At 43.2% G+C, this 21,538-nt stretch overlaps 1 pseudogene across 1 annotated transcript; it reads left to right on the forward strand.

Moving 5' to 3' along the window:
- Window positions 1-1,343: 1,343 nt before the first annotated feature.
- Window positions 1,344-16,384, forward strand: LOC311100528 (lipase maturation factor 1-like; annotated as a pseudogene). The gene is made up of 7 exons: window positions 1,344-1,404; window positions 5,170-5,219; window positions 8,757-8,924; window positions 9,382-9,557; window positions 14,594-14,760; window positions 15,772-15,779; window positions 16,213-16,384. The product of its transcript is annotated as a lipase maturation factor 1-like (transcript).
- Window positions 16,385-21,538: the final 5,154 nt, after the last annotated feature.

Genomic DNA, 21,538 nt, shown 5'->3' on the forward strand with positions numbered 1-21,538 from the left:
GGGGGACCTTGCGTGCGCTGCAGGATTTTAATCCATGATGGCGTAGTGTGTTACTAATGGTTTTCTTTGAGACTGTGGTCCCAGCTCTCTTCAGGTCATTGACCAGGTCCTGCCGTGTAGTTCTGGGCTGATCCCTCACCTTCCTCATGATCATTGATGCCCCACGAGGTGAGATCTTGCATGGAGCCCCAGACCGAGGGTGATTGACCGTCATCTTGAACTTCTTCCATTTTCTAATAATTGCGCCAACAGTTGTTGCCTTCTCACTAAGCTGCTTGCCTATTGTCCTGTAGCCCATCCCAGCCTTGTGCAGGTCTACAATTGTATCCCTGATGTCCTTACGCAGCTCTCTGATCTTGGCCATTGTGGAGAGGTTGGAGTCTGTTTGATTGAGTGTGTGGACAGGTGTCTTTTATACAGGTAACGAGTTCAAACAGGTGCAGTTAATACAGGTAATGAGTGGAGAACAGGAGTGCTTCTTAAGAAAAACTAACAGGTCTGTGAGAGCCGGAATTCTTACTGGTTGGTAGGTGATCAAATACTTATGTCATGCAATAAAAAGCAAATTAATTACTTAAACATCATACAATGTGATTTTCTGGATTTTTGTTTTAGATTCCGTCTCTCACAGTTGAAGTGTACCTATGATAAAAATTACAGACCTCTACATGCTCTGTAAGTAGGAAAACATGCAAAATCGGCAGTGTATCAAATACTTGTTCTCCCCACTGTATATCAACACATAGTCAGAGCCAACCCTAAGCGAAAAAATATTTTCCACGAGCAAAACGTTTTGGAGGCCCCCCTCAGCGGAGATTTTAGACATTTTACACATTTTGCCATTGGGTGTAGAGAAAATGTTATAGTTTTTAAAGCAAGTTTGCGGCAAATCTACACATTCTGCCATGGGCCGGAGAGAAAAATTTGCTATTTTACAACACATTTCCTGCAATTCTACACATTTTGCCATAAGGTGGAGAGAAATGTTTGACGTTTTTAATATGATATCTGATGAGAGTGACTAACAAAATCAGTAGGAGCTTTAGATAGCTGGCCAAGTGACTGTCAGTGACTGATACAACAAGAGAAAAACTGCTGATGCACAACCAAATTTCAAAATTGCACCTTGTGTATTCTACTATTCTAACTCTCAACAGCAAGTTGAGACGTAGACAGAGTTTTTTCTTCTTCTTTTTTTTGGGGGGGGGGGGGGGGGGGGTTGTCTTTGGAAATTGATCGGCAGACCTACAAAAGGGGCTCATCCCTCCATGTACTCACATCTCTGCAAGGATGCACACAGGCCTTGTCTAACACAAACTGCTAACTTGCAAGGAAAACACAGGATGGCTTCTCTGATCTTCTCTGAGCTGGAGATCGCCCAGAATGCTCTGCTCCACTTCACCGGTGGGCGGAGAGATACTAACATTTTCCACTGATGGCACCATGCTCCACTGATTTTTCAGTTGGTGGAACCATCCCATGATTTGGTCGCACCATTCTTTTTCCCGCGGCATCATGCAATAGATACATTTAGTAGCTCAGTTGGTAGAGCATGGCCTTTTCAACAGCAGGATAGTGAGTTCGATTCCCGGGACCATTATTACATAAAATGTATGCATGTATGACTAAGTCGCTTTGAATAAAAGTGTCAGCTAAATGGAATATTATTATTATTATTATTATTATTATTATTATTATTATTATTATTATTATTATTATCACCTTTATTATCACCTTTATAAAGTCATTCACAGTGCTTTATTAAAAAGTGTAATAGACTACTGAGATGGTATTAAATAAATAAGTTGTTTCATCTTTTGATGTTGTGATTCAAAGTATTGTAATGTTCAACATAATCCAGTGATTGTCATGCATTTTGGGTAGACAAAATTGGGCTCCAGAATTTTCAGCTATATATTTTTTCAATAGAGATGAATTTGCCTGCATCTTTATGTGCTCTAATATCATAGGCTGAGTAAGTGGTAACTCAAAACACATTTAGCTAGATCGCTAGTTTTAAATATAATACTCACTGCTAGTAGCCATGTATTAACCTAACAGTAAATGCAATGTCCCAAAAAAACATTGCAGTTGTAGCCTACCACCCAATGAGGCCTATGCACTCGCAATGGCCAATGAGCATTTTGTGTGCTCCGTATCTCAAAGCCATATCAAATATCTCATTTTGAAAAAAAGTTGCTTTTGAACTCAAATTGAACATTTAGACATTTTAAAAAGTATACCTACAGAAAGCTGAGAACCTCCTCCCTCCAACTGACAACAGGATAGCTGTATTTTCCCCAATCGTATTTTAAAATGTTATAAAATCAAAATAAATATTTGCCCATGGGAAAGTAGAGCGTTAGTGGCTTGCTCGACACAGCAGCAGTCCCCAGGAAAACAGGTACAGGGGCAGGCAGGCAGAAACTTTCATCATGAGGATAATGTACTTTACTGTTTGACCAAATCATGGTTTTAGCCTCCTAAAACATAGGACGTTTTGAGATGAGGGACATTTTGAGGTGACCATGTAGAATGCAACCAAACATTTTTTACTCACATAGCCAAGTCAAAAGGTCTCAAAATGCGACTAAATGGTTGGAGTCTGGAGCCCTGTGATGAACTTCTACTTAATGAAATGATAACTACCATTTCTTCATTGACTTTCGTACAAAGTTGCTACTATCAAATCAAATACAATTTTATTTGTCACATACATGTGTTTAGCAGATGTTACAGCGGGTGTAGCGAAATGCTTGTGCTTCTAGCTCCGACAGTGCAGTAATATCTAACAATTTCAAAACATATATCCAATACACACAAAACTAGTAAGGAATGGGATTTAAGAATATATACATATATGGACAAGCAATGACAGAGCGGCATGGACTAAGATACAGTAGAATATTATAGAATAGAATACAGTATATACATATGAGATGAGTAGTGCAAGATATGTTAACATTATTAAAGTGACTAGTGTTCCATTTCTTAAAGTGGCCAGTGATTTCAATAGGCAGCAGCAGCCTCTAATGTGCTAGTGATGGCTATTTAACAGTCTGATGGCCTTGAGATAGAAGCTGTTTTTCATTCTCTCCATCCCAGCTTTGATGAACCTTGCCTTCTGGATGATAGCGGGGTGAACAGGCAGTGGCCTGGGTGGTTGATGTCCTTGATGATCTTTTTGGCCTTCCTGTGACATCGTGTGTTGTATGTGTCTTGGAGGGCGGGTAGTTTACCCCCGGTAATGCGTTCGGCAGACCGCACCACCCTCTGGAGAGCCCTGCGGTTGTGGGTGATGCAGTTGCCATACCAGGCGGTGATACAACCCGACAGGATGCTCTCAATTGTGCATCTGTAAAAGTTAGTGAGGGTTTTAGGTGCTAAGCTTAATTTCTCCAGCCTCCTGAGGTTGAAGAGGCTCTGTTGCGCCTTCTTCACCACACTGTCTGCGTGAGTGGACCATTTCAGTTTGTCGGTGATGTGTACGCCAAGGAACTTGAAGTTTTCCACCTTCTCCACTGCGGTCTCTCAAAGCACTTCATGATGACAGAGGTGAGTGCTACAGGGCGATAGTCATTTAGTTCAGTTACCTTTGCTTTCTTGGGTACAGGAACAATGGTGGCCATCTTGAAGCATGTGGGAACAGCAGACTGGGAAAGTGAGAGATTGAATATGTCCATAAACACAGCTGGTCTGCGCATGCTCTGAGGACGCGACTAGGGATGCCGTCTGGGCCGGCAGCCTTGCGGGGGTTAACATGCTTAAATGTCTTATTCACGTCGGCCACGGAGAAGGAGATGCCACAGTCCTTGGTAGTGGGCCTCGTCAGTGGCACTGTGTTATCCTCAAAGCGGGCGAAGAAGGAGATTAGCTTGTCTGGAAGCGAGACGTCGGTGTCGGCGACGTGGCTGGTTTTCTTTTTGTAGTCCGTGATTGTCTGTAGACTCTGCCACATACGTCTCGTGTCTGAGCCGTTGAATTGCGACTCCACTTTGTCTCTATACTGATGTTTTGCCAGTTTAATTGCCTTGCGGAGTGAGTAGCTACACTGTTTATATTCTGCCATATTCCCAGTCACCTTGCCATGGTTGAATGCGGTGGTTCGCGCTTTTAGATTTGCGCGAATGCTGCCGTCTATCCACGGTTTCTGGTTAGGGTAGGTTACTACTTTATGGCCCTACGTCTTCATCTAGCTAGCCACACACACACACACACACACACACACACACTGTGATGATGTGATCTGTGATGTAAAGTTTCATTGTACATCAACAGATGGCTAGAGGGATGCAAGTGAGAGGGAGTGGAAATGTCATTAGTGCAGGATAATCTAACTTTCCTCTCCTATTTTCAATACAATAAACCTTCTCTTCATGTACACTGACAATACTGCCATTTATAAAAGGCTTGAATCGAGACCGTTTATTCAAACACGGCAAATTGATTTTTGTCTGAGCTGTATACAAATGTTTATTCTGCCAGAATTGACAAGCAGAAAGAACCTTTATGCAAGGTTGTTTTCCATATCACTGTTCTTCAGACATTGCTTTGAGGGCTTCATTGGCGCTTCAGAGTTAGCTGCTTGTTAGCTACTAGTGCTAGCTAGTTCCCAACACAAGTAAGCTGCAGCTTTGGCCATCATGAGGGAAATTGATTGAATATGGAGTCCCTCTTGTCTAATACACACAAACTGTATCATACCAGCCCATTGACGTAAATCTTCAGAATTGTTTTTTAAGGTACAGTATAAGTGACCAACAGATGCATATCTGTATTCCCAGTCATGTGAAATCCATAGATTAGGGCCTAATGAATGTATTTCAATTGACTGATTTCCTTATATGACCTGTAACTCAGTAAAATCTTTGAAATTGTTGCATGTTGCGTTTATATTTTTGTTCAGTGTAGATACAGACCGATCCAATACAGAAAATCTACTGATTCTATACAGACTCTAGGTCAATTGGAGCAGGAAATGTTACTACAGTATGTCCCAATGATATGCTATCGACAAACATCACAAACTAACACACCTGGACAGAACCATCGGCCAGGTAAAGATGGAGTGTCCCATTTTAAGTACTGTTTTTTTTCTGCACCTTTGAAATGTCACCTTGACTTGAGCTCAATGACTGACAGGTCTTCTTCCTCTTCTCTTCTCTGCAGGGGATAATGAAGATCAGAGGGGACCGCTGCTGGAGGGACCTGACGTGCATGTGTGCGTGACGTTCTTGAGTCTGTATGCGTGTGTTTGTGTGGGCTCAGTGCAATACAGTTACCACAATGCTTGTGGGCAGTGCTTGTCGTTGGCATCCTGTCATCAGGGCTTTCCCCTGGCCTGTCCTGTGCTGGGTCATGCTGAGAGATCAGGCCAAGGCAGATGATCCTTATCAATCGCATGCCGTCCCTAACTGGATTGAACTAGTCCCTCCCATAGCTCAGTTGGTAGAGCATGGCGCTTGCAACGCCAGGGTTGTGAGTTCGATTCCCACGGGGGGCCAGTATGACTTAGTCCTGGCTAGGAAATATTGGTTCTGTTTACTTAGTGGGTGCCAAGATATTTCTTAAATCATATGATGGGAAACTGTATTGGGAACCACTGTCTGCCTCAGGGTTTGAATAAATCATCCCTATAGGAGGGGACACCACAATGCTGTGTCATCTCTAGACTAACCCACACAGCTTGGAGTATCTTGTCTAATGACAGAGACCAGGAATACACTATATGTCTCTCTGGAGACTGAATGCTCTGGCTGACTGTGGCTTTTTATTGCCTTGGAAAAAGTCCCTGAACGGTTGGTCTACTGTAGTTGGACTCTACTGATTCATACATACTGTACTGACGTGCAGTATAGGATCAGCTTCCCCTCACCAAATACTAACCTTAACCATCAAGGGGAGGACACATTAAGCTGACATTGGATCAGTGTCTAGGGGCAACTTCATCCTACTCCACTCTAACAAACTACAAAGATTTTTCAGAGACTAAATATTGACACTAAGAACCTCACTACCTTGGACAGTAACTTGTATAGTACAGTAGGTTCACTTCACTGCACTATACAGGTTTTGGCATATGACAAACACATGCTCAGTCTGTTAGCCCTGGCCTTCAGTACTCCGCTTTGGTCTGTTCGCCTGCTGGGTGGATTACCCATTAAATGGGAAACATGTTTATTTTCTTTGGTCATGACTCCCTCATTGTTATTGCTTTATGACCGCTGTTTTAAGAAGCTGCTGTAGCAAGTTATAGACCATAGAGTCATGATATAAGGTACAGACCAGCTGAACTGCTACAGTTGATTTGAGTTAACTTTGTGGTCAATGGCCTAATTTGCTGTCCTATAAGGGGGACAGAAAGGGTGGGTGAAACATTGAACATACACTAAAGTGTCATGGATAAATTTAAGCATGATGACTAACTGGTCTAGCATGGTTTCTAATTTGTGGGCTTGATTTTCTGGTTTATGTTCCTATCTGTCATGTAAAGTTCCCCATACTTATTTGTAGGTTAGTGATTGTTTTTGAGTGTTTGTTCATATGTTTTTTAAGTGGGTAAGTGTGTCTATGTACATTTGCGTTACTGCTCTACCCTATTTGTCATAATAGTCCATGACCCAGACCCCCAAATTTGGGCCGTCGGGCTCACTTGGGGTAACGATGTCTCATAGTGATTTTTTGGAAGGTCTATGTCCCTAGAGTTGGAAAATGTGTGATAGCAGTGCATCATTTGGAGCTTTCTCCGGTTATCACTCTCTTTCATCCCTGCACCCACCCTTACTCCAGGCTGATTCTGTCATGGGGTTCCCTAGGTGTGAGGTGTGGAGGGATGCCTGACACCTCATAATACCCCCTTACCAGCCCCCTCTCTGAGCCTTGTTAACTCAAAGGAACCTCTGTCTGTGGAGAGAGTCTGATGTCGTGGACAAACAGGGGTCTCATTCAGGCCCATTGAGCCCCTGGGGCGAGCCCCCTGTTATAGATTTATCAGCCTACATTATGTAAACTTTGTCAGGGCTTCACTTGGAGGCTTATGGGTTTCTGGCAATAATGGTCAGCCAAGTGAACCTGTATGGATCAGAGAAATTAACGCCTTGTAGAATTTTACAAAAAGTGTTCAAAAAAGAAAGGAAACATTCCAATAGTATTTGTGTTTTAACCTGGATTTCCATGTTGTTTAACCTGGGATTATGGAAAAGCATATATGGGAGCCTGAGGACTCCGTACCTCCATGCAGGCAGTCAGGCCCATATCCCCATCTAAACATTGACCTGCCAGCTCCAAGCTTGTCAACACCCCCAGGGGTAAAGCAGATTTACATTTCAACCCCCCCTACCACCCACCTAACACCCCCACCCCCTCCTAGCGGAAGCCACAGGCGCCAGGTAAGGTCTGCCTGCCCCCTCTGGACTCTGACACACTGCTCCCTTTCAGCCTCCAAACTCACGGCAGGGCCACCCAGCGCAATGCACCCTGGATAGGAAGACTGCTGAGGCTATAAGAGGCTGGCTGAGTGGGTTGTGGGTGGTGTTTTGTTTTTGTTGGTTTGTTTGCTGTGTGCACACTGGGGTATGTTTGGTTATCTGAAGTTGCAGGCTAGGTAAACTAGGCTGTCTGGAGGTGTGGTGGAACACATACGCAAACGCACACACTCCAGCCCTGTCTGGCCCTGCACTGAAACAGCCCTCTCAGGACATTTCTAAAAAAGGCACCAAACTTACTTAGCCCTGGAAACCATCTTGAAGGTGTGGCGTTATAATAATATACCATGATGTTTCCCCACACCAATCTGTCCCATGATTTTATGCCAAAACAATGAGGGACTGAACAACTTTTGAGCTATTTTACATTTATGATCAGATACATTTCATGCAGTTTGGCATTTATTGTCATGAGGTCTGCAGAGGTCTGCAGAGTGGTCACTGATGTTAAACTTAATCCTAACCTTAACCCTAACCTTAACCACACTACTAACCCTAATTCCTAACCTTAAATTAAGACCAAAAAGCACATTTTTGTTTTCATGAATTTGTACAATATAGCACATTTTTACATTGCAGCTGGCACATTTAGCGGAAATCACTCAATTCTGCCACCAAGACAAGATTCATGACAATAAACGTCAACCTGCATTTGTCACAAGGTGCCATTTGGGCAATCATTGTAGCCTGTGGAAAAGCTGTTAGGGATGTTAAATTATACAATATGCATCACCATGCATCACCATTGGAGTGACACCAGGTAATTCCATGCAAACATACAGGTAATTCGGTGTTATCTGTGATGTTCTGCACTTTCATCAGCAAAAACACACACCTTAACACTCACATGTATGCTATGGTAATAGCCTATCCCTCTATCCCTCTGTCATTGCTCATATTTGAGTATCGATATGGAGGCAAATTGCTTTTTCCTTGACCTGGAAGTAGTCATGTTGTAACCTCTGTGACCCATGCGGTTGTGCACTCCCTGGGGTGTCAATCTGTGGTCCTCTTTGGCTCATCCCAGTTCCGTGGTTGAGACTGGAAGGATGTGGTGGGTTAGATAGACCCTCTCTTCAGGCCCCAAAATAAGGAGTGACGTTACTGACTCCCCGCTCCCCTCTGTAATGTCATCTCTGGAGATGTTCTGGAGAGTACTGTTGCTAACCACACGGTGCCATTCTGTGGTGTGTTTGTGTGTGTGTGTGTGTGTGTGTGTGTGGGGGGGGGGGTGATATCATTTTGATTCTCTTTCTCCCACCCTCCCTCCAGACTCAGCCGGTGCCAAACCCCATGTTGTACTATATGCACCAATCCCCATGGTGGTTCCATCGCTTTGAGGTTCTGTCCAATTACTTCATCGGGCTCATCGTCCTTCTCTTCACCTTCCTGGAGAGACTCATGTGCATGGTCAACGGGACGCTGCAGATAGTGTTCCAGGTGAGTTGACAGTAAAACTGATTTGAGGTCAGTTTTGTTTTTCCCTATCGTGGTTGAGACTAGGATTTTGGAAGGGTAATTTATCCTAGATCTGTGCCAAAAATGTCTACCTCGAGTGGCTCTGACGTCACATTGCCACCTAGTGGATCCATTGGGGCACTACAGTGGTTTTATGGCAACTGCAGTCTTCAGTTTAATAAATCAGTCATCAGTTAGATGAATGTGGTGTTATTCATGAGCCAACTATAAATACATGAATACAGGAAATCAGGACTTTCTCTGCTGCTATGATGAACTATTACAAAGCAGATGATCCTCATCAATCATCATGCTATCTTTCTGGCAGTACCTTTGGAGGAATCTTATCACTCCTTCTTGTCTTTTCTCCCCATCTACCCTCTGTGTCTCCTCCTCAACCCTCTGTCTCACCTCATCTACCCTCTCCTCCCCCTTCTAGGTGACTCTGATAGTGAGTGGGAACCTAAGCTTTCTCAACTGGCTGACCATAGTTCCCAGTCTGTTTTGACGATGGATCTCTGGGGTTCCTGTTTTCATCTGGCCAAGGGGCCAAGCAAGCCGTACTGCACCTCCAAGCTGAGGAGGCTGTAGGACAGACCACCAAACCCACCAAAGGTACCTCCTAAACAGCCATGAAATCTCCTGAATGAGCCTAACCTCTTACCCATCAGTGGTAGAGCCCGCACCATAGAAATATAATGATCTATTATATTTATCTAATTCCCTCACAACCCAAACCACTCTTTGCCTCAGCCCAGACACATCTTTACAAAGAAAGAAATCAATACGGACAGGGTTAAGGTATTGTGGGGATTATCCTGTAATTCTGGCTGTTAGTGTTACAGCAGCCCTGCTATCCTGTCTGGGTGTTTTATGATTGGGACTAATGATGGCAGGCAGAGAGAGGGATAGGTGGTATTAGACCAGCATTCCACCTGGCTCAACTGAGTTGGCCTGACTGATGTCTCTACCAGCCGTGCTGTGTGTGTCTGCGTGCGTGCGTGCATGTTTGTGTGTGTATGGACTCCCCCTCCCCACATGCCTGGCTTAGCTGTGTGTTTGAGTTTACAACCCCTAAGAGTGGGCAATGAGTGGGTCCACATGGGCACCCTTCCCCTCTCCACCCTCTCCACTCCCGAGCATCTCCACTCCCCATCTCCAACACTCACACCTGGCTGTAGGCACATCTGGAGCAGGCTAGCAGGCTATTGGGCCTTGACAGATGGTAGACACTCAGCACCAGACATTACCGATGTGCCTGACAGTTGGCCCAGAAACATAAAGGAAGGAGTTAACGATTTGGACATGATGGGAGGAGTATGGATTAGTGCTGGGACAGCTGAAGAGAGGGAGGAGGGAATGGAACGAAGAGAGAGAGCTGCCTCCTCAGCCTTAGGACCACAACATCCAATCAGAATAAACCAAATTACAACACAGTCAAAACAAAACTACATTACTTATTGGGAAACACAAGCAAAATGCTGTGCTATCTGGCCTTAAATTGACAGTACACCGTGGCAAACTATTTGACCATGGTTACTGATCAAAACCTTTAGAAAAACCTTGACAAAGTACAGGCTCAGTAAGCACAGCCTTGCCATTGAGAAGGGTAGACACAGGAAAACCTGAGTCCCTGTAGAGGAAAGGCTGTGCAACCACTGCACCACAGCAGAACCCGAGACAGAGCTGCATTTCCTGACAAAATGTAAAAAATATAAAACAATTAGTGTCATTTCCCCAAATATGAAACCCTTATTCAAGGTTTCAAAGACCTCTCTGATGAGGATAGGCTACCTGTCCTGTTGGGGGAGGACGCAGAGAGCTGTGGGTTGGCTGCGCACTACATTGCTGCCTGCCATAAGATGAGGGACAGTGTCTGACAGACCAACCAACCTGCACATGTCCTCTATGCTTATTGTTATTGTTCAATGTATGGTTATTTTGACCCTTGGTTATTGTTGTTACTGTTCTCCCGTTGACAATATTGTTTATTATTATTAATTATGTTAATATTGTACATCTCCAAAGTAAGCTTTGGCAATATGTACATTGTTACGTCCTGCCAATAAAGCAAATTGAATTGAATTGACAGCTTGAGATGGTGTGGAAGAGAGTGAAGAGAGAGAGTGTACATGTACAGGTAACTGCCAAAATAAAGGAAACACCAACATGAAGTGTCTTAATAGGGCATTGGGCCACCACGAGCTGCCAGAACAGCTTCAATGGCCTTGGCGTACTATACATTCTACAAGTGTCTGGATCTCTATTGGAGGGATGGGACATAATTCTTCCACATTTATACATTACTCTAAACACTTCAGCTCTACTATTCGCGCCGCTTTGCTTTTCCATCAGCTTCCTGTCAATGTGACGTTCTACCTGCTACACAGAGCGCGTTGTTTTGAGAGCGGAGAGGAGCACGGGGGAAGTGCATGTTTATTCTATTTTCCCAGACTGTACTGTACCATATTCATCGATTATGCGTTAGTACAATAGCTTTGGTCCAGTTTTTCGCAAGTACTCATTAAATTTTTGCTAGTGGTTGTACTAAATGATCCTCAAATTACACAAGTTGTTTTTGTTTACATTGAGAACATAGTCAAAGCTAGCTAGGTAGCTAGCTAGAGTTTCTGCTATCTAGTAGCTTATTGACTTCATAAATCTTAGTACAATAACCAGTGGTGTATAGTCGAGGCCATATGCAACCAAAATCAACTTTATTTCTCATTATTTCAATTCACAAGATAGAATGAACGCGCGCGTCAGCCACCGACAATTGAAACGACTCTCCCGAGTGGCGCAGTGGTCTAAGGCACTGCATCGCAGTGCTAGCTGTGCCACTAGCTAGATCCTGGTTCGTGTCCAGGCTCTGTCGCAGCCGGCCGCGACCGGGAGACCCATGGGCGGCGCACAATTGGTCCAGCGTCGTCCAAGGTAGGGGAGGGTTTGGCCGGCAGGGATGTGGGTTCGTTTCCCACGGGGGGCCAGTATGATTTTTATTTTATTTTTTATAACATGTATGCATTCACTAACTGTAAGTAGCTCTGGATAAGAGCGTCTGCTAAATGACTAAAAATTTAAAATTTAAATGATTCTTGAGCGTGGACGCTACCGTTGGACGTGACGCAACGCGAGCCCAAAACGGGCAGTATAGCAGTTTTCATTTATTTCAAATGAAGCATTTCCGCAATGGCTGGCAAGGTCTTCTTCTTCGATGAGGTTTAACGGCGGTTGGCATCCAATAAATGTTGCATTACCGCCACCTACTAGACTGGAGTACAACTCCCTTATACTTTGCTTGAAAAAATAACAAAATACCCTACCCATCTAACACTACACTCACAAAAAATATAATAATAATAATAATAATAAAATAACACCACCCTACTCCACTATTTAAATCTATTTAGTCCTACCTCAGGCCAACAAACTTTAAGCATCAGTTGTCAGAGCAGCTTACCGATCACTGCACCTGTACACAGCCCATCTGTAATTAGCCCACCCAACTACCTCATATTGTTATTTACATTGTTATTTATTTTGCTCATTTGCACCCCAGTATCTCTATTTGCACATCATCTTCTGCACATCTATCACTCCAGTGTTAATGCAAAATTGTAATTATTTTGCACTATGGCCTATTTATTGCCTTACCTCCATAACTTACTACATTTGCACACACTGTATATAGATTTTCTATTGTGTTATTGACTGTACGTTTTGTTCATTCATTTAACATTTACGTCATTTAGCAGACGCTCTTATCCAGAGCGACTTACAGGAGCAATTAGGGTTAAGTGTCTTGCTCAAGGGCACATCGACAGATTTTTCACCTAGTCCGTTCAGGGATTAGAACCAGCAACCTTTCGGTTACTGGCACAACGCGCCTAACCACTAAGCTACCTGCCGACCTAGCTTGCGATTATGAAAATCGAATTCAACAATGCCAATAATGTTTTCAATTCGACTTTTGCTTTCAATGCAGCTCAAACATAGAACATGTAAGGATGAACTATAGCCATTGAATTCTACTGTGCTGATATACCGTGCGTTATAAGGAAATAATGCACGCTCTAGAATGCCCTTTAAGCCAATCAGAAACAAGTTTAATAATGCCATGGTATAAGTGTGGTTATTAGGCCTACTGACGGTCGATACTGATAGTGGCTAATATTTAACATGATAGAAATAGGAAACAGAGAAAGTAGGGGTAGCCTATAATTAAGACATTCGAGAGTGCCCATCCCTGCAAGTTAAAAGGCCGTACAAATTTACATTTTGCATAATGGCACAGCATTTCATAAACTTTACTGTGGGAAATTTGTATCTGCTTCAGTTTGCTGCCATATTCATGGTTTCCTTACGCGTAAAGGCGGTGGAATTATTAGGGGATTAAGGTCAAGGTCAGAGAGAAAGATACATGAAAAGGGAATTACGTTCCATTTACGCATGCTTAACTCGGTCGGAATCAGCCCCCATGTGAGAGCTGAATGGATTGGGATGATGTAGAAACCAGTCAAACGACTGACCATAAGTCAGGTCAGTATATGGTGACAGACAGGAGTTCCTCTGGAGCCTGGGGTGGTTGGTTGGGTCCCAGAGGTGTGGTGGTGGTCTGGTGAGTAAAAAAGTCCCAAGGTAGAAACTGCAGTCTTAAACATGTGCCATACCTTAAAATGTTGGAGAGGAAAACACCCTCACACTCATCAATATGATGAGCAGCCAAGTCCCTAACCAAAAAAACTGGTACGGTTTTAACATGGATAGGTTGACGGGTTGGCATCTCAATCCGAGACAGCTAGTGGGGATTTGAGCTGTCTACTCCTCCAGTTGTCTGTGACGAAATGCCCCATGACCTCATAGGCTAAGCCCCTATTTGGCTACTGCCAAAGGGATCTTGTGTTCCTAGACACACACACACACACACACACAGACACAGACAGACAAACACACTTCTTACTTTTTCCATCTCATATCTAGGGCTGGGAATTGCCAGGGACCTCACGATACGATATTCTCACGATACTTCGGTGCCGATACAATATTTATAGCGATTCTCACAAATTGTATTGCTATTCGATACTGTGATTATGTTGTGTTTCGATGCTCCAAGCATATTGCTCACCATATGTCTTCTGCAGAGGGACAAGAGAGAGCCATGAAAAAACAAGTTTTGATCAGCCATGGAAATAAAAGTACTGAAAACAAATGTACTCCCTATTTAAAAAGAAGATGGAGAACAAGCTATTAAGAAAATATACTGGAGTTTTGGTGCAGGTACAGCCAACTAGCTCAAAAATAATATTGCGACATTGTGAAAACGATACCCCTCCCCCCCAGCACCTACTTATGTCCTTCTAGGTATGCTCATTCGTCGGGTGGTGAATGTGGCTCTGGGCGTTCCGATTGGCTATCTAAGCGTTCCTGTTGTACTGAACTTGCTGAGCTCCAGACAGGTGATGAACACATCCTTCGACCCACTCCGCATCGTCAACAACCTCCTTCATCCTCCTTTTCCTTTCTCTCCATCTCTCCTCTTGGATCAGTCCTCTTGATAACCCTATATCCAACATTCTGTTCTATTGTTCTCTACTCCTCTTCTTTGTAACATTCTCTCTCTTTGACCCTCCCTCCCTCTGTGTGCATTATCACTAAGGAGCGGACTGAGGTGATACTGCAAGGTACTTTGAGCGAGGACCAGAAGGACCCAGATGCTGTGTGGGAGGACTACCAGTTCCTGTGTAAGCCAGGGGACCTGACCCGACTGCCCTGCCTTATCTTCCCCTACCACTACAGACTCGACTGGCTCATGTGGTTCGCCTGAGTGAGTCTGGCACTTAGCAGACCTTTAGAGTACACAGCTCTAACTTGACATGCAAGAATCAGGAATTCTGTTTCTTTTATTTACTGTTAGTTGGTTTTGTGGGAAATTCATGCCTTGGATTTGTGTGTTCCCCATCCCTGTCCAAAATGCCACCATAAAGATGGCAGAATTAAGATATGATGTCATTGTTCTAGCCCTGAGTTTGTCAACTACGGCACGCGACATGGTTCAATGTGCCAATAAATCAGTACAATCTACATTTTAGGTTTTTCAAATTGCCAGCGCCTTGCAGCTAAAATTAGAATCATGACGTATACTGTGCTACTGACCATACAAAAAATTGTAACTGAGAGCAATGCACAATACGCGGAACTTAGCAAAACAAGGAATTTGTGGTAAGTGCAGGAGGCCACAATCTTTCTGCACCTCCGCTATTGCCAACAAGTGGAGATAAACAGGGCTGGAAGATACTTACAGCAAATAGACACTAGTCTCCCTCTAATTTTAGTTCAGCCCATTTATGTACTGTATTTCCCTTATAAAATACTATTGAGTGCCTCATTGGCTAACTCTGCTTCCCCATAGTCTCAGTCTGGACCCAGACCTACCTGCTCTGAGTCATTTCCTCTGTCAGGGCTAGCAGCCCACGCTATTCTCAACGCTGTTAAACCTGCTTGCTACTATCAGCTATCTCAGGTGTAGTTCTGGCCAGAGACTTGATCGTGTGGCACGCTGTTTTTAATGTTCCCTTCTCAGGGCATAGGGTTTCCTGCTGTTTTACATCCAATCCTAGAACCAAGAAAATCCCAGTCAGACATTTTGGCAAGAGGGGGAAGGTTTATGATGTCACACATCAGCTCAATATTCGCCTAATAGTTTGGAGGAGTAGACTGCTTTGGATTGAGTTATTTTAAGTGACAATTGATTTTACACTCACCTTTTCCACCCCTTTTCTAAAAATTATCCTCCCTCATTCTCTATCTGTCCCTCTGTTCTGCCCTGTAGCTCAGTTGGTAGAGCACGGCGCTTAAAACGCCAGGGTTGTGGGTTCGTTTCCCACGGGGGGCCAGTATGAAAATGTATGCACTCACTAACTGTAAGTCGCTCTTGATAAGCCGTTTGATACAACGCGTGTGTTTCTGTGGTAGGCACATTTCATATAAAAATGGCCAGCTGTTGCCGTTGGAGACAGCTGCGTTGAAGGCCTAGCTGATCTCAGCTGGGCTGTGCTGAGGCAGAAGTTGGAAGTGGAAGGATGTGTGTGCGAGTGTCTGTGTTATAATACATACAAGCCTCATGTTCTCTTTGCAGAAACCCAAATGCCTTATCCTCTAGCCCCCTCTAGTGGAATGTTTCCTCTATATATGAAACGTGTCCTTGTATTCTCTCTGTCAGTCATACTAACCATTCCTCTCCCTCCTTTTATCCGGCTCCCTGCTTCCCCAGGTGGGTCCGAGGAGAACACTTCAAGTACAAGTTCAGCCCTCCTGGCAGTGCCAGTGCTGCCCGTGGAAAATGGTGGGTGAGGAAACGTATCGGAGCATTCTTCCCCGCTGTGGACCTGGCCGCACTCAAGGGTTACTTTAAGTCCCAGAACTGGCTCCATCCTGACCTTTGACCTACTGTATGACCAATCACACTGACGTATTCAATGAGCGATGGGTGCATGAGACACTGGGGTATCGCTCCTTGCTAATAATTCGGGATCAAATACGCTATGAAAGCGTGATATTGGGGAATTCATGCCACTCTGTAAAAATTACATTTAATGGTATTCATCTGTTTTGCTTGTCTCCAGCATGTAATGTTACCATCTACTGTATGCAATAAAGAATGACCAATCCTTCCCATGAATAGGGATATGTCACTGTGCCAAAGATGTTCTGTTACAATAGGAGAGTTGAGGGGATGACACACCGTCCATGTTGGGCTCACATAGCAAGACAGTCAGACTGTACCGTCATTGTGTGTCTTTTGATAATAAAAGGTACATTTTAGAACAAAGGAGACTTTCCATGTATTTTTGCCTTTCATTTTGTACGGCTAGCAGGTTGTCCATCAACTAACCTAGTGGTTTTAATCATCCAATTTGAGATGTTGAGTCCTTCCCATTATATACAATTACTAGAGTGCCATTGCAGTGTTGTATTACATACAAATTCCCCTAACTGTTGTGTGTCTTTGTGTTACGGGGATCTGATAGGATCCAATGAATAAATGCATAAAAAGGGTGAGGTAATTAAGGGAAGAAATGTATCTGGGATCTTGAAGTTGTGTGTGAACAGTCTACAGAGTAGTGATAACAGTAACGGATGACAACCCTGAGGAGACAATGCTCCCTCCAGTCCTTGCATCACGCAATGCACGTTTCTCCCAGCATTGCCAATTCTAATTGTGTTCACCTCATCACAAATACCTGAGCCACCTGCACTGTTTGTACAGATACACTATATACAGTGGGGAAAAAAAGTATTTAGTCAGCCACCAATTGTGCAAGTTCTCCCACTTAAAAAGATGAGAGGGGCCTGTAATTTTCATCATAGGTACACGTCAACTATGACAGACAAATTGAGAAAAAAAAATCCAGAAAATCACATTGTAGGATTTTTAATGAATTTATTTGCAAATTATGGTGGAAAATAAGTATTTGGTCACCTACAAACAAGTAAGATTTCTGGCTCTCACAGACCTGTAACTTCTTCTTTAAGAGGCTCCTCTGTCCTCCACTCGTTACCTGTATTATTGGCACCTGTTTGAACTTGTTATCAGTATAAAAGACACCTGTCCACAACCTCAAACAGTCACACTCCAAACTCCACTATGGCCAAGACCAAAGAGCTGTCAAAGGACACCAGAAACAAAATTGTAGACCTGCACCAGGCTGGGAAGACTGAATATGCAATAGGTAAGCAGCTTGGTTTGAAGAAATCAACTGTGGGAGCAATTATTAGGAAATGGAAGACATACAAGACCACTGATAATCTCCCTCGATCTGGGGCTCCACGCAAGATCTCACCCCGTGGGGTCAAAATGATCACAAGAACGGTGAGCAAAAATCCCAGAACCACACGGGGGGACCTAGTGAATGACCTGCAGAGAGCTGGGACCAAAGTAACAAAGCCTACCATCAGTAACACACTACTCCGCCAGGGACTCAAATCCTGCAGTGCCAGACGTGTCCCCCTGCTTAAGCCAGTACATGTCCAGGCCCGTCTGAAGTTTGCTAGAGTACATTTGGATGATCCAGAAGAGGATTGGGAGAATGTCATATGGTCAGATGAAACCAAAATATAACTTTTTGGTAAAAACTCGTCGTGTTTGGAGGACAAAGAATGCTGAGTTGCATCCAAAGAACACCATACCTACTGTGAAGCATGGGGGTGGAAACATCATGCTTTGGGGCTGTTTTTCTGCAAAGGGACCAGGACGACTGATCCGTGTAAAGGAAAGAATGAATGGGGCCATGTATCGTGAGATTTTGAGTGAAAACCTCCTTCCATCAGCAAGGGCATTGAAGATGAAACGTGGCTGGGTCTTTCAGCGTGACAATGATCCCAAACACACCGCCCGGGCAACGAAGGAGTGGCTTCGTAAGAAGCATTTCAAGGTCCTGGAGTGGCCTAGCCAGTCTCCAGATCTCAACCCCATAGAAAATCTTTGGAGGGAGTTGAAAGTCCGTGTTGCCCAGCGACAGCCCCAAAACATCACTGCTCTAGAGGAGATCTACATGGAGGAATGGGCCAAAATACCAGCAACAGTGTGTGAAAACCTTGTGAAGACTTACAGAAAACGTTTGACCTGTGTCATTGCCAACAAAGGGTATATAACAAAGTATTGAGAAACTTTTGTTATTGACCAAATACTTATTTTCCACCATAATTTGCAAATAAATTCATAAAAAATCCTACAATGTGATTTTCTGGATTTTTTTTCTCATTTTGTCTGTCATAGTTGACGTGCACCTATGATGAAAATTACAGGCCTCTCTCATCTTTTTAAGTGGGAGAACTTGCACAATTGGTGGCTGACTAAATACTTTTTTTCCCCACTGTATGACGGAAAACAGTATTAATGCCTACCTACAGTCAATAAATCTGCTGGTTTTGCTATTTATAGGCCAAAACAACATTTGTTGGCAGCGGTAGGATGTGACTGCACCTGTGTGCCAGAAGATGCACTGACCATTTATAAACCATTCTGTGATGTTACCACTGTGAAAATATGTTACCACTGTGAAATGTGTTGTTTCCACTGTGAAAATAAGTTACCACTGTGAAATGTGTTGTTACTGCTGTGAAAATAAGTTACCACTGTGAAATGTGTTGTTACCACTGTGAAAATAAGTTACCACTGTGAAATGTGTTGTTACCACTGTGAAATGTGTTGTTACCACTGTGAAAATAAGTTACCACTGTGAAATGTGTTGTTACCACTGTGAAAAGAAGTTACCACTGTGAAATGTGTTGTTACCGCTGTGAAAATAAGTTACCACTGTGAAATGTGTTGTTACCACTGTGAAAATAAGTTACCACTGTGGAAAATGCCCTGTTTTTCTACCTAGTTGTGGAGGTGAGTGATAGTGTTGAACAGGCAGAAGTGAGCCATCCAGATGGACGTAACTCTAGATTGATGTGTGCAGGTCCAGACTGTGAGCATCTGCTGCCTCTAATGAGGACTAATAGCCATGCCAGTGGGAAAGGACAGCCTCATGTCCCTCACACAGTCCAAATAAGAAACACAAAGTACAAACACAAGTAAGTTACGAAACATTTTCTACTGTCTCAGCAGAAGAGTATATTAAAACTTAATTGTGCCAATGGGCAATTTGCATGTAAGAAGAGATTCAAATAAAATGATAATTGTCACATGCTTCGTAAACAACAGGTGTAGACTAACAGTGAAATCTTACTTACGGCCCCTTCCCAACAATGCAGAATACAAAAAAATATTATAATAGAAAAAAAAGTTACACAAGGAAAAAAATAATATATAATGAGCAATGATAGCTTGGCTATATACATGGGGTACTGGTGCCGAGTCGATGTGCAGGGGTACAAGGAAATTGAGGTTCGATATGTACATATTGGTAGGGGTAAAGTGACTAGGCAACAGGATATGTGGTGAGTGTGTAAGTGTGAGTGAGTGTGTGTTTGTGTTGGAGTGTCAGTGTAAGTTTGTGTGAGTGTGTGGATAGAGTCCAGTGTGTGTGCATAGAGTCAAAAAGAGTTAGTGCACATGGACTCACTAGTCACATACAAATTAATAGGACAGGTGAATAGCCTATATTAAAACTAACAGTGTAGTGGCCATAATACCCTAATGTTTCACAGGCATTATGCTATTCATATGACATGTTGACATAACCATAGTAGCCTTTATTGTTATGGTAGATTGTGTAGGGATTTGGTGTCCCATCTTACCCAAACCCCCAGGACAAGCAATGCATTTCTACCTGTATGATTTGAACAGAACCTAAAGCTATAGCAAGTTTAAATTAAAAGATGACTGGAATAAATGTGTATCTGTCGGTCTATGTGAATCACTCATGAAGTGGATAGGCCACTTGTGGTTATATAAAGTACTTGATATTCAAAAACTAGGAATAAGCAGTAAGGACAGAACATTACATTCAAAATGTAATGTCCACTTGAAATAAAGAGGGGGCCTAATGAATCATGTTTGACTTTACTGTAAGTGGCGTGGGTTGTGTGCGATTAAACTACTTAACTTCTAGTCTGACACAGTGAAGTGTGAGTTCAAGAAGGCAACTGGCTGGGGAAATGCAACCATCCAGTTTTTCTTCAGCTTTACATAACCGTCTATAGAAGATATAGATATACACTGAGCATACAAAACATTTAGAACACCTTCACTTTCCATGACATAGACTGACTAGGTGAATCCAGGTAAAATCTATGATCCCTTATTGATGTTACTTGTTAAATCCACTTCAATCAGTATAGATGAAGCGGAGGAGACAGGTTAAAGAAGGATTTTTAAGCCTTGAGACAATTGATTGTGTATGTGTGCCATTCAGAGGGTGAATGGACAAGACAAAATACTTAAATGCCTTTGAACAGGGTATAGTAGTAGGTGCCAGGCACACTGGTTTGTGTCAAGAACTGCAACGCTGCTGGGTTTTTCCAAGCTCAAAAGTTTCCCATGTGTGGTCAAGAATGGTCCACCACCCAAAGGACATCCAGCCAACTTGACACAACTGTGTGAAGCATTAGAGTCAACATGGGCCAGCGTCCCTGTGGAACGCTTTCGACACCTTGTAGTTGTAGAGTCCATGCCCAGAATAATTGAGGGGGGTGAAACTCAATATTTCAACAAGTATTAGCTATGCTTCCCTGCTGCGCGCACTAAACACCATATTGTGCTTACCTTCCGTTATTGGTGTGAACCGTGCGCCATATAGGGGGAGGGTAGAGAGAGAGAGCGAGAGAGAAAGAGAGAGCTGTCAAGTCTGTTTACATTTCTGCATAAGCACTGTTTGAACTGGTAGGAGATTTATTCACCAATGGCAATTGCGCTCAACGGACAAGGAAGGCTATAAACTCGCATGTGCACTTACCATTTAAAACGACGCGGATATGTCTACAGTCATGATTTTTATGCACTGGTGAAACGTAATTTTTGTATTATCGTAGATTATCCAAAAGAACAAAGGATAGTGATATAGTGTCAGATCAGTGAACGCCATATTTATAGCCTAGTTATTGCACAAATAATTATATACAACAGGTAGGAATACCGTTAAAAGTGAACC

This window comes from Coregonus lavaretus (genome assembly GCF_964263955.1).
Source record: "Coregonus lavaretus genome assembly, chromosome: 25".
Lineage (NCBI taxonomy): Eukaryota > Metazoa > Chordata > Actinopteri > Salmoniformes > Salmonidae > Coregonus > Coregonus lavaretus.